Consider the following 13,383-nt stretch of genomic DNA (forward strand, 5'->3'; position numbering starts at 1 on the left):
ATAGTTCTGTAGGTATTTATTCATTAATTTAATGTAAATGTATGGAATACTTTTTCATTGCTAGGCCCATGCCAGGTGATAGGTTAGGAGTGTTATGGGGAAACCTATTTCTTCCTTCACAAGCAAGTTATTTGCCATCATTAAGCAAAGATTGTCGTGACCTACAGAATATCTGTGCCTCAAAATCATAGCAATTAATAAGTAAAACAACAGTAATAATACATGACAAGTAATGTGACTGCTAATATAGCTCCATAGAAAGAGATTCTAACTGCCGCCCTCTCTTAGGGTTTCTATTGCTCTGAAGAGACTCTATGAGAACAGCAACTCTTATTAAAAAATGTTTAATTGAGGCTGGCTTACGGTTACAGAGATTTAGTTCATTATCATCATGGCAGGAAGCACGGCACTGCGCAGGCAGATGTGGTGTTGGAGATGGAGCTTAGAAATCTATATCTGCATCTACAGGCAGCAGGAAGAGAGAAAGAGTAAGTGAGCAATCAATAGAGAGAGAAAGAGACGGGGAGAGGGAGAAGGAGAGGGAGAAAACTCAAAACCAAACCCCAATGACACTGTTCCTCCAACCAAGTCAAAACCACTCCAAGAAAGCTACACTGCATAATAGTGCCACTTCATGGTGATCAGGCATTCAAATTTATGAGGCTATGGTGGCCATTCCTATTCAAACCACCACATATCCCCTCCTGCCTTTTAGCTGCAGATCTTGGGAAATATCTGTGCATAAGTAGAAGACTGACCCTGGGTAGAATTGTGCTGATGAAGCTTTCTTGAATCTTTATCTATGCTTGAGGCTCAACTTTTCTATGATGCATCTGCTTTTGAGTCATTTATGTTCCTCTAAGTAACCCCTCAGACATCTATAAATGATCTCCCAAAGTCACTGGTTCAAAAGTCACTGAACTTGGATGGGACCGTTTCTGCTTTAGGGTGAATAGATACTTGTTTCCATCTTAAACAAGAGGTAAACAAGAGGTAAACAAGAGGTAAACAAGAGGTAAAGGGAAACATAAAATAATCGTGGGCCATGAAGCCACAGAGCTTACAGTTTAGGGAAGTTGGTTCTTCTACTACTACTACTACTACTACTACTACTACTACTACTACTACTACTACTACTACTCCTCACTTAGCTGCCATGAAGGAGAATGAAGACTAAGAGTAGGTCAACCAAGTTTGGGAAGCAGGGTTGACTTTGCTGGAGAAGGATAGCTCATTCTGTGTTCTGAAAGAGGCAGACGGTGGGTATATTCAATGCAAGGGTGAGACTCAGAGAATGACCAGTAACTGGGATAATTTAATGCCCTTTCTGGACTCCGATTTCCTTCTTCTGGTCATATCATCTAAATTGCGGGGCTACCCTTTTCGTTTTTTCTATAGCCAGGCAGATATCTACCTGGAGATAGCCATGCTAGCCTAGTTTCCAAGTCAGTGTTCTTCCACCGTGTATCAATGTGCCTTATGAAGCCAATCAGTAGGAAAACTGCTTTCCTAGAGATTTCAAGAATCTATGATTCTATTAACACCTTGGTTTCGGCCTTCAAGTCCCCATAACTGTGATACAATTTCCATTGTTTTCAACCATCTGCTTAATAGTACTTTGTTATGACAGTCACTAGTATAGTGAGGGAATTAACCCATCAAGCTGTTATAAAGATCTGGTCTGAGTGGTATGAGAGGACGGTCACAGATCATCTCTTGTCCTGGAACAAGAATATGATTTCCCTGTTCAGACAGCTGATGTGAATAAATGGTGTATACAGGACAACAGTAGAAGCTGAAGGATGGTCAGTAGGTCTCTATAGCAGTCATGGGTATAAAAGTATCTTTTATTCTCCTATAATAGTTGTCATCTCTGAAGCGTATGACCTAGGTCTAGTTCTGGAAGCTTCCATCCTCTTACAATCTAATCAAGGTTTAGACTGTTTTCAGCCTCTGAGAATTTCTGCTGAATAAGCTTTACTCTTCCCAGTTCCTTCTGAGCTCTAGCTGGGTGACTCAACTCAGCTATTTTGGCTCAAAACTCCTCTCCATTCTAAAGAATCAATCTGACCTCTCTCTTGGCCTCTCCCTAATAGTTCTTCTTGGCCTCAAACTAACTCTGGTAATCTATTGTAATCTTCTGGTTCCTTCTCATGTTTTGACTCATTCAGTGTTTACCTATGTCCACCTTGTACACGCTTCAAACCATCTTTGTATAACTGTCCCTGGAAAAACTGTCTCCCTTCTTTTCTCTGCACTGCCCCTGAAATAGTTTTCCTTTCCTCTCTCCTCTCATGAAAGTTGGCCACATCATAGTCTGTCAAATATTTCTGTAATTGGCCACTTTGTCTGCTACTCAGTTAGACATCACTTTCTTTTTTTATTGGATATTTTTTATTTACATTTCAAATGTTATCCCTTTTCCTAGTTTCCCTTACATAAACCCCCTATCCCATCTACCCTCCTGCCCCTATGAGGGTGTTTCCCACCCACCCCTTCCTGCCTCATGCCCTGGCAGTACCCTACACTGGGGAATTGAGCCTTGGCAGGACCAAGGGTTTCTCCTCACATTGGTGCCCAACAAGGCCATCCTCTGCTACATATGCAGCTGGGGCCATGGGTCTGTCCATGTATACTCTTTGGACAGTGGTTTAGACCCTGGGAGCTCTGGTTGTTGGTATTGTTGTGCTTATGGGGTTGCAAGCCCCTTCAGCTCCTTCAATTCTTTCTCTAACTCCAACAATGGGAATACCGTTCTCAGTTCAATGGTTGGCTGCAAGCATCCACCTCTGTATTTGTCATGCTCTCCCAGAGCCCATCAGGAGACAGCTATATCAGGCTCCTGTCAGAATGCACTTCTTGACATCAGCAATTTTGCCTGGGTTTGGTGGCTGTATTATATGGGCTGGATCCCCAGGTGGGGCAGGCCCTGAAGGCCATTCTTTCAGAATCTGCTCCACACTTTGTATTTCCGCTTGGCAATATTTTGGTCTCCCTTCTAAGAAGAACTAAAGCACCCACTCTTTGGTCTTCCAACTACTTGAGCTTCATGTGGTCTGTGGATTGTATTTTGGGTATTCTGAGCTTTAGGGCTAATATCCACTTATCAGTGAGTGCATACCATATGTGTTCTTTTGTGATTGGGTTACCTCACTCAGGATAATATTTTCTTTTTTCTTTTTTTTTTATTATTAACTTGAGTATTTCTTATATACATTTCGAGTGTTATTCCCTTTCCCAGTTTCCGGGCAAACATCCCCCTCCCCCCTCCCCTTTCTTATCGGTGTTCCCCTCCCCACCCTCCCCCCATTGTCCCCCTCCCCCCAACAGTTTAGTTCACTGGGGGTTCAGTCTTAGCAGGACCCAGGGCTTCCCCTTCCACTGGTGCTCTTACTAGGATATTCATTGCTACCTATGAGGTCAGAGTCCAGGGTCAGTCCATGTATAGTCTTTAGGTAGTGGCTTAGTCCCTGGAAGCTCTGGTTGCTTGGCATTGTTGTACATATGGGGTCTCGAGCCCCTTCAAGCTCTTCCAGTTCTTTCTCTGATTCCTTCAATGGGGGTCCTATTCTTAGTTCAGTGGTTTGCTGCTGGTATTCGCCTCTGTATTTGCTGTATTCTGGCTGTGTCTCTCAGGGGCGATCTACATCCGGCTCCTGTCGGTCTGCACTTCTTTGCTTCATCCATCTTGTCTAATTGGATGGCTGTATATGCATGGGCCACATGTGGGGCAGACTCTGAATGGGTGTTCCTTCAGTCTCTGTTTTAATCTTTGCCTCTCTCTTCCCTGCCAAGGGTATTCTTGTTCCCCTTTCAAAGAAGGAGTGAACCATTAACATTTTGATCATCTGTCTTGAGTTTCATTTGTTCTAGGCATTTAGGGTAATTCAAGCATTTGGGCTAATAGCCACTTATCAGTGAGTGCATACCATGTATGTCTTTCTGTGTTTGGGTTAGCTCACTCAGGATGATATTTTCCAGTTCCAGCCATTTGCCTACGAATTTCATAAAGTCGTTGTTTTTGATAGCTGAGTAATATTCCATTGTGTAGATGTACCACATTTTCTGTATCCATTCCTCTGTTGAAGGGCATCTGGGTTCTTTCCAGCTTCTGGCTATTATAAATAAGGCTGCGATGAACATAGTGGAGCACGTATCTTTTTTATATGTTGGGGCATCTTTTGGGTATATGCCCAAGAGAGGTATAGCTGGATCCTCAGGCAGTTCAATGTCCAATTTTCTGAGGATCCTCCAGACTGATTTCCAGAATGGTTGTACCAGTTTGCAATCCCACCAACAATGGAGGAGTGTTCCTCTTCCTCCACATCCTCGCCAGCATCTGTTGTCCCCTGAGTTTTTGATCTTAGCCATTCTCACTGGTGTGAGGTGAAATCTCAGGGTTGTTTTGATTTGCATTTCCCTTATGACTAAAGATGTTGAACATTTCTTTAGGTGTTTCTCCGCCATTCGGCATTCCTCAGCTGTGAATTCTTTGTTTAGCTCTGAGCCCCATTTTTTAATAGGGTTATTTGTTTCCCTGTGGTCTAACTTCTTGAGTTCTTTGTATATTTTGGATATAAGGCCTCTATCTGTTGTAGGATTGGTAAAGATCTTTTCCCAATCTGTTGGTTGCCGTTTTGTCCTAACCACAGTGTCCTTTGCCTTACAGAAGCTTTGCAGTTTTATGAGATCCCATTTGTCAGTTCTTGATCTTAGAGCGTAAGCCATTGGTGTTTTGTTCAGGAAATTTTTTCCAGTGCCCATGTGTTCCAGATGCTTCCCTAGTTTTTCTTCTATTAGTTTGAGTGTGTCTGGTTTGATGTGGAGGTCCTTGATCCACTTGGACTTAAGCTTTGTACAGGGTGATAAGCATGGATCGATCTGCATTCTTCTACATGTTGCCCTCCAGTTGAACCAGCACCATTTGCTGAACATGCTATCTTTTTTCCATTGGATGGTTTTGGCTCCTTTGTCAAAAATCAAGTGACCATATGTGTGTGGGTTCATTTCTGGGACTTCAATTCTATTCCATTGGTCTATCAGTCTGTCTCTGTACCAATACCATGCAGTTTTTATCACTATTGCTCTGTAATACTGCTTGAGTTCAGGGATAGTGATTCCCCCTGAAGTCCTTTCATTGTTGAGGATAGCTTTAGCTATCCTGGGTTTTTTGTTATTCCAGATGAATTTGCAAATTGTTCTGTCTAACTCTTTGAAGAATTGGATTGGTATTTTGATGGGGATTGCATTGAATCTGTAGATTGCTTTTGGTAAAATGGCCATTTTTACTATATTAATCCTGCCAATCCATGAGCATGGGAGATCTTTCCATCTTCTGAGGTTTTCTTCAATTTCCTCCTTCAGTGTCTTGAAGTTCTTATTGTACAGATCTTTTACTTGCTTTGTTAAAGTCACTCCGAGGTACTTTATATTATTTGGGTCTATTATGAAGGGTGTCGTTTCCCTAATTTCTTTCTCGGCTTGTTTCTCTTTTGTATAGAGGAAGGCAACTGATTTATTTGAGTTAATTTTATACCCAGCCACTTTGCTGAAGTTGTTTATCAGCTTTAGTAGTTCTCTGGTGGAACTTTTGGGATCACTTAAATATACTATCATGTCATCTGCAAATAGTGATATTTTGACCTCTTCTTTTCCGATCTGTATCCCCTTGACATCCTTTTGTTGTCTGATTGCTCTGGCTAGAACTTCAAGAACTATATTGAATAAGTAGGAAGAGAGTGGGCAGCCTTGTCTAGTCCCGGATTTTAGTGGGATTGCTTCAAGTTTCTCTCCATTTAGTTTAATGTTAGCAACTGGTTTGCTGTATATGGCTTTTACTATGTTTAGGTATGGGCCTTGAATTCCTATTCTTTCCAGGACTTTTATCATGAAGGGGTGTTGAATTTTGTCAAATGCTTTCTCAGCATCTAATGAAATGATCATGTGGTTCTGTTCTTTCAGTTTGTTTATATAATGGATCACGTTGATGGTTTTCCGTATATTAAACCATCCCTGCATGCCTGGGATGAAGCCTACTTGATCATGGTGGATGATTGTTTTGATGTGCTCTTGGATTCGGTTTGCCAGAATTTTGTTGAGTATTTTTGCGTCGATATTCATAAGGGAAATTGGTCTGAAGTTCTCTTTCTTTGTTGTGTCTTTGTGTGGTTTAGGTATAAGAGTAATTGTGGCTTCGTAGAAGGTATTCGGTAGTGATCCATCTGTTTCAATTTTGTGGAATAGTTTGGATAATATTGGTATGAGGTCTTCTATGAAGGTTTGATAGAATTCTGCACTAAACCCGTCTGGACCTGGGCTCTTTTTGGTTGGGAGACCTTTAATGACTGCTTCTATTTCCTTAGGAGTTATGGGGTTGTTTAACTGGTTTATCTGTTCCTGATTTAACTTCGGTACCTGGTATCTGTCTAGGAAATTGTCCATTTCCTGAAGATTTTCAAGTTTTGTTGAATATAGGTTTTTGTAGTAAGATCTGATGATTTTTTGAATTTCCTCTGAATCTGTAGTTATGTCTCCCTTTTCATTTCTGATTTTGTTAATTTGGACGCACTCTCTGTGTCCTCTCGTTAGTCTGGCTAAGGGTTTATCTATCTTGTTGATTTTCTCAAAGAACCAACTTTTGGTTCTGTTGATTCTTTCTATGGTCCTTTTTGTTTCTACTTGGTTGATTTCAGCTCTGAGTTTGATTATTTCCTGCCTTCTACTCCTCCTGGGTGTATTTGCTTCTTTTTGTTCTAGAGCTTTTAGGTGTGCTGTCAAGCTGCTGACATATGCTCTTTCCTGTTTCTTTCTGCAGGCACTCAGCGCTATGAGTTTTCCTCTTAGCACAGCTTTCATTGTGTCCCATAAGTTTGGGTGTGTTGTACCTTCATTTTCATTAAATTCTAAAAAGTTTTTAATTTCTTTCTCTATTTCTTCCTTGACCAGGTTATCATTGAGTAGAGCATTGTTCAATTTCCAAGTATATGTGGACATTCTTCCTTGATTGTTATTGAAGACCAGTTTTAGGCCGTGGTGGTCCGATAGCACGCATGGGATTATTTCTATCTTTCTGTACCTGTTGAGGCCCGTTTTTTGACCAATTATATGGTCAATTTTGGAGAAAGTACCATGAGGAGCTGAGAAGAAGGTATATCCTTTTGCTTTAGGATAGAATGTTCTATAAATATCCGTTAGGTCCATTTGGCTCATGACTTCTCTTAGTCTGTCGGCATCACTGTTTAATTTCTGTTTCCATGATCTGTCCATTGATGAGAGTGGGGTGTTGAAATCTCCCACTATTATTGTGTGAGGTCCAATGTGTGTTTTGAGCTTTAGTAAGGTTTCATTTACATATGTAGGTGCCCTCGTATTTGGGCCATAGATATTTAGGATTGAGAGTTCATCTTGGTGGATTTTTCCTTTGATGAATATGAAGTGTCCTTCCTTATCTTTTTTGATGACTTTTAGTTGAAAATTGATTTTATTTGATATTAGAATGGCTACTCCAGCTTGCTTTTGCTTGGAAAGTTGTTTTCCAGCCTTTCACTCTGAGGTAGTGTCTGTCTTTGTCTCTGAGGTGTGTTTCCTGTAGGCAGCAGAATGTAGGGTCCTCGTTGCGTATCCAGTTTGTTAATCTATTTCTTTTTATTGGGGAGTTGAGGCCATTGATGTTGAGAGATATTAAGGAATAGTGGTTATTGCTTCCCGTTATATTCATATTTGGATGTGAGGTTATGTTTGTGTGCTTTCATTCTCTTTGTTTTGTTGCCAAGACGATTAGTTTTTTGCTTCCTCTAGGGTATAGCTTGCCTCCTTATGTTGGGCTTTACCATTTATTATCCTTTGTAGTGCTGGATTTGTAGAAAGATATTGTGTAAATTTGGTTTTGTCATGGAATATCTTGGTTTCTCCATCTATGTTAATTGAGAGTTTTGCAGGATACAGTAACCTGGGCTGGCATTTGTGTTCTCTTAGGGTCTGTATGACATCAGTCCAGGATCTTCTGGCCTTCATAGTTTCTGGCGAGAAGTCTGGTGTGATTCTGATAGGTCTGCCTTTATATGTTACTTGACCTTTTTCCCTTACTGCTTTTAATATTCTTTCTTTATTTTGTGCATTTGGTGTTTTGACTATTATGTGACGGGAGGTGTTTCTTTTCTGGTCCAATCTATTTGGAGTTCTGTAGGCATCTTGTATGCCTATGGGTATCTCTTTTTTTAGGTTAGGGAAGTTTTCTTCTATGATTTTGTTGAAGATATTTACTGGTCCTTTGAGCTGGGAGTCTTCACTCTCTTCTATACCTATTATCCTTAGGTTTGATCTTCTCATTGAGTCCTGGATTGCCTGTATGTTTTGGACCAGTAGCTTTTTCCGCTTTACATTATCTTTGACAGTTGAGTCAATGATTTCTATGGTATCTTCTGCTCCTGAGATTCTCTCTTCCATCTCTTGAATTCTGTTGGTGAGGCTTGTATCTACAGCTCCTTGTCTCTTCTTTTGGTTTTCTATATCCAGGGTTGTTTCCATGTGTTCTTTCTTGATTGCTTCTATTTCCATTTTTAATTCCTTCAACTGTTTGATTGTGTTTTCCTGGAATTCTTTCAGGGATTTTTGCGATTCCTCTCTGTAGGCTTCTACTTGTTTATTAATGTTTTCCTGTGTTTCCCTAAGTGTGTTCATGTCTTTCTTGAAGTCCTCCAGCATCATGATCAAATATGATTTTGAAACTAGATCTTGCTTTTCTGGTGTGTTTGGATATTCCATGTTTGTTTTGGTGGGAGAATTGGGCTCCGATGATGGCATGTAGTCTTGGTTTCTGTTGCTTGGGTTCCTGCGCTTGCCTCTCGCCATCAGATTATCTCTAGTGTTACTTTGTTCTGCTCTTTCTGACAGTGGCTAGACTGTCCTATAAGCCTGTGTGTCAGGAGTGCTGTAGACCTGTTTTCCTCTCTTTCAGTCAGTTATGGGGACAGAGTGTTCTGCTTTCGGGCATGTAGTTTTTCCTCTCTACAGGTCTTCAGCTGTTCCTGTGGGCCTGTGTCTTGAGTTCACCAGGCAGCTTTCTTGCAGCAGACAAGTTGGTCTTACCTGTGGTCCCGAGGCTCAAGTTTGCTCGCGGGGTGCTGCCCAAGGGCTCTCTGCGGAGGCAGCAACCAGGAAGACCTGTGCTGCCCCTTCCGGGAGCTTCAGTGCACCAGGGTTCCAGATGGCCTTTGGTGTTTTCCTCTGGCGTCCGAGATGTATGTACAGAGAGCAGTCTCTTCTGGTTTCCCAGGCTTGTCTGCCTCTCTGAAGGTTCAGCTCTCCCTCCCACGGGATTTGGGTGCAGAGAACTGTTTATCTGGTCTGTTTCCCTCAGGTTCCGGTGGTGTCTCAGGCAGGGGTACTGCCGCTCCTGGGCCCTCCCCCATGGGAGCCCAGAGGCCTTATACAGTTTCCTCTTGGGCCAGGGATGTGGGCAGGGGTGGGCAGTGTTGTTGGTCTCTTCCGCTCTGCAGCCTCAGGAGTGCCCACCTGATCAGGCGGTGAGGTCTCTTTCCCACAGGGTCTGGGAGCAGAGAGCTGCTGCGGGCCCGGGATCCGCGGGCGTGGGACCTCCGGCAAACACAGGACGTGCCCGGTCCTAGATGAACTCTGCCTCTGTGTGTCCTGATCTCACCAGGCAGCTCTCTTGCAGCAGACAAGTTGGTCTTACCTGTGGTCCCGAGGCTCAAGTTCACTCGTGGGGTGCTGCCTAAGGGCTCTCTGCGGCGGCAGCAACCAGGAAGACCTTTGCCGCCCCTTCCGGGAGCTTCAGTGCACCAGGGTTCCAGATGGCCTTTGGTGTTTTCCTCTGGCGTCCGAGATGTATGTACAGAGAGCAGTCTCTTCTGGTTTCCCAGGCTTGTCTGCCTCTCTGAAGGTTCAGCTCTCCCTCCCACGGGATTTGGGTACAGAGAACTGTTTATCCGGTCTGTTTCACTCAGGTTCCGGCGGTGTCTCAATATTTTCTACTTCCATTCATTTGCCTAAGAATTTCATGAAGTAATAGTTGTTAATAGCTGAGTAATACTCCATTGTGTAAATATACCACGTTTTCTGTATCCATTCCTTTGTTGAGGGACATCTGGGCACGTTCCAGCTTCTAGCAATTATAAATGAGGCTGCTATGAACACAGTGAAGCATATTTCCTTGTTATATGTTAGAGCATCTCTTGGGTATATGATCAGGAGTGGTATAGCTGGGTCCTCAGGTAGTATTATGTTTAATTTTCTGAGGAACCTCCAGACAGATTTTTGGAGCAGTTGCAGCAGATTGTAATCCACCAAGAATGGAGGAGTGTTCCTCTTTCTCCACATCCTCTCCAGCATCTGTTGTCACCAGAGTTTTTGGTCTTAGCCCTTCTAACTGGTATGAGGGGGAATCTAAGGGTTGTTTTGATTTTAATTTCCCTGATGACTAAGGATGTTGAACATTCCTTTCGGTGCTTCTCAGCCATTTGATGTTCCTTCGTTGAGAATTCTTGGTTTATCTCTGTACCCCATTTTTAATAGGGTTATTTGATTCTCTGGGGTCTAACTTCTTGAGTTATTTGTATATATTGGATATTAACCCTCTATCAGATGTAGGATTGTTAAAGATACGTTCCCAATCTGTTGGTTGCCATTTTGTCCTAATGACAGTATCCTTTGTCTTATGGAAGCTTTGCAATTTTATGAAGTCTCATTTTTAGATTCTTGATCTTAGAGCACAAGCCAATGTGTTTGAGGCTCTTCCCCACATTGTTTTCCATTAGTTTGAGTGTATCTGTTTTTATGCAGAGGTCCTTGATCCACTTGGATCTGAGCTTTGTACAGGGTGATAAAAATGGATCAATTTGCATTCTTCTACATGCTCACTACCAGTTGAACCAGCACCATTTGTTGAAAATGCTATCTTTTTTTCCACTGGATAGTTTTATCTTCTTTGTCTAAGTTCAAATGACCATAGGTGTATGGGTTCATTTCTGGGTCTTCAATTCTATTCCATTGATCTATCTGCCTGACTCTGTACCAATACCGTACAGTTTTTATGACTATTGTTCTATAATCCAGCTTGAGGTCAGGGATGGTGATTCCCTCAGAAGTTCTTTTATTGTTGAGGATAGTTTTCACTATCTTGGATTTTTTGTTATTTCAAATGAATTTGCAAATTGCTTTTTCTAACTCCATGAAGAATTGAGTTGGAATTTTGATGGGGATTGCATTGATTCTGTAGATTGCTTTTGGCAAGATGGCCATTTTGACAAAATTAATCCTGCCAATCCATGAGCATGGGAGATCTTTCCATCTTCTGAGATCTGCAATTTCTTTCTTCAGAGGCTTGAAGTTCTTGTCATACAGATCTTTCACTTGCTTGGTTAGAGTCACACTGAGGTATCTTATATTATTTGTGACTATTGTGAAGGATGTCATTTCCCTCATTTATTTCTCAGTCTGTTTATCCTTTAAGTAGAGGAAGGCTTTAGATTTGTTTGAGTTAATTTTATATCCAGAAACTTTTTTGAAGTTGTTTATCAGCTGTAGGAGTTCTCTGGTCAAATTTTTGGGGTCACTTAAGTATAATATCATATCATCTACAATTAGTGATATTTTGATTTTTTTCTTTCCAATTTGTATCTCTTCGACTTCCTTTTGCTGTCTGATTGCTCTGGCTAGGACTTTGAGTACTATGTTGGATAGGTAGGGAGAGAGTGGGCAGCCTTGTTTACTCACTGATTTTAGTGGGATTGCTTCAAGTTTATCTCCATTTAGTTTAATGTTAGCTACTGGTTTGCTGTATATGGCTTTTACGATGTTTAGGTATGGGCCTTGAATTCCTGATCCTTCTAGGACTTTTAACATGAAGGGGTGTTTGAACTTTGTCAAATGCTTTCTCAGCATTTAATGATATGATCCTGCAGTTTTTACTTTGAGTTTGCTTATATAGTAAATTACATTGATGTATTTCTGTACATTGAACCATCCCTGCATCCCTGGGATGAAGCCTACTTGATCATGATGGATCATCATTTTGATGTGTTCTTAGATTTGTTTGTGAGGATTTTATTGAGTATTTTTGCATATTGATATTCATAAGGGAAGTTGGTCTGAAATTTCCTTTCTTTGTTGGGTCTTTGGTATTAGCATAATTGTGGCTTCATAGAAGGAATTGGGTAGTGTTCCTTATGTTTTTATTTTGTGGAATAGTTAAGAGAGTATTGATATTAGATCTTCTATGAAGATCTGATAGAATTCTGCACTAAACTAATCTGGTCCTGGGCTTTCTTTGGTTGGGAGATTTTTAATGACTGCTTCTATTTCTTTATGAGTGATGGACTGTTTAGGTGGTTTATTTGATCCTGATTTAACCTTGGTACCTGGTATCTGTCCTGAAAAATCTCCATTAAATCCAGATTTTCCAGTTTTGTTGACTGTATTGTAGTAGCATCTGATGATTTTTTTAAGTTTTCTCAGAATCTTTTGTTATGTCTCCCTTTTCATTTCTGATTTTGTTAATTTGGATACTCTTTTTGTGCCCTCTGGTTAGTCTAGTTAAGGTTTTATCAATCTTGTTGATTTTCTCAAAGAACCAACTCTTGGTTTTGTTGAGTCTCTTTCTTTAGGTTATGAAAATTTACTTCTATAATTTTGTTAAAGATATTTACTGGCCCTTTAAGTTGGGAGTCTTCACTCTCTTCTATACCTATTATCCTTTGGTTTGATCTTCTCATTGTGTCCTCAATTTCCTGGATGTTTTGGGTTAGGATCTTTTTGCGTTTTCCCTTTTCTTTGATGGTTATGTCAATGGCTTCTGTGTTATCTTCTACTCCTGAGATTTTCTCTTCCTTCTCTTGTATTCTGTTGTAATGCTTGCATCTAGGATTCCTGATCTCTTTCCTAGATTTTCTATCTCCAGGTTTGTCTCCCTTTGTGATTTCTTTATTATTTCTATTTTCACTTTTAGATCCTGGATGTTTTTGTTCAATTCCTTCACCTCTTTGGTTGTGTTTTCCTGTAATTCTTTAAGGGATTTTTGTGTTTCCTCTTTAAGGTCTTCTACTTGTTTACCCCTGTTGTCCTGTATTTTTTTAAGGGACTCATTTTTGTCTTTCTTAAAGTCCTCTAACATCTTCATGAGTTGTGATTTTAAATCAAAATCTTACTTTTCTGGTGTGTTGGGATATCCAGTGCTTGCTGTGGTGGGAGAACTGGGTTCTGAAGAGGCTATGTGGCCTTGGTTTCTGTTGCTTATGTTCTTGACCTTGTCTCTTGCGATCTGCTTATCTCTGGTTTTAGCTGGTCTTGCTGTCTCTGACAGTGACTTGACCCTCCTGTAAGCCTGTGTATCACCACTACTGGGAGACCAACTCTTTCCCCCATGGG

Source organism: Rattus norvegicus, chromosome X (genome assembly GCF_036323735.1).
Source record: "Rattus norvegicus strain BN/NHsdMcwi chromosome X, GRCr8, whole genome shotgun sequence".
NCBI classification, from domain to species: domain Eukaryota; kingdom Metazoa; phylum Chordata; class Mammalia; order Rodentia; family Muridae; genus Rattus; species Rattus norvegicus.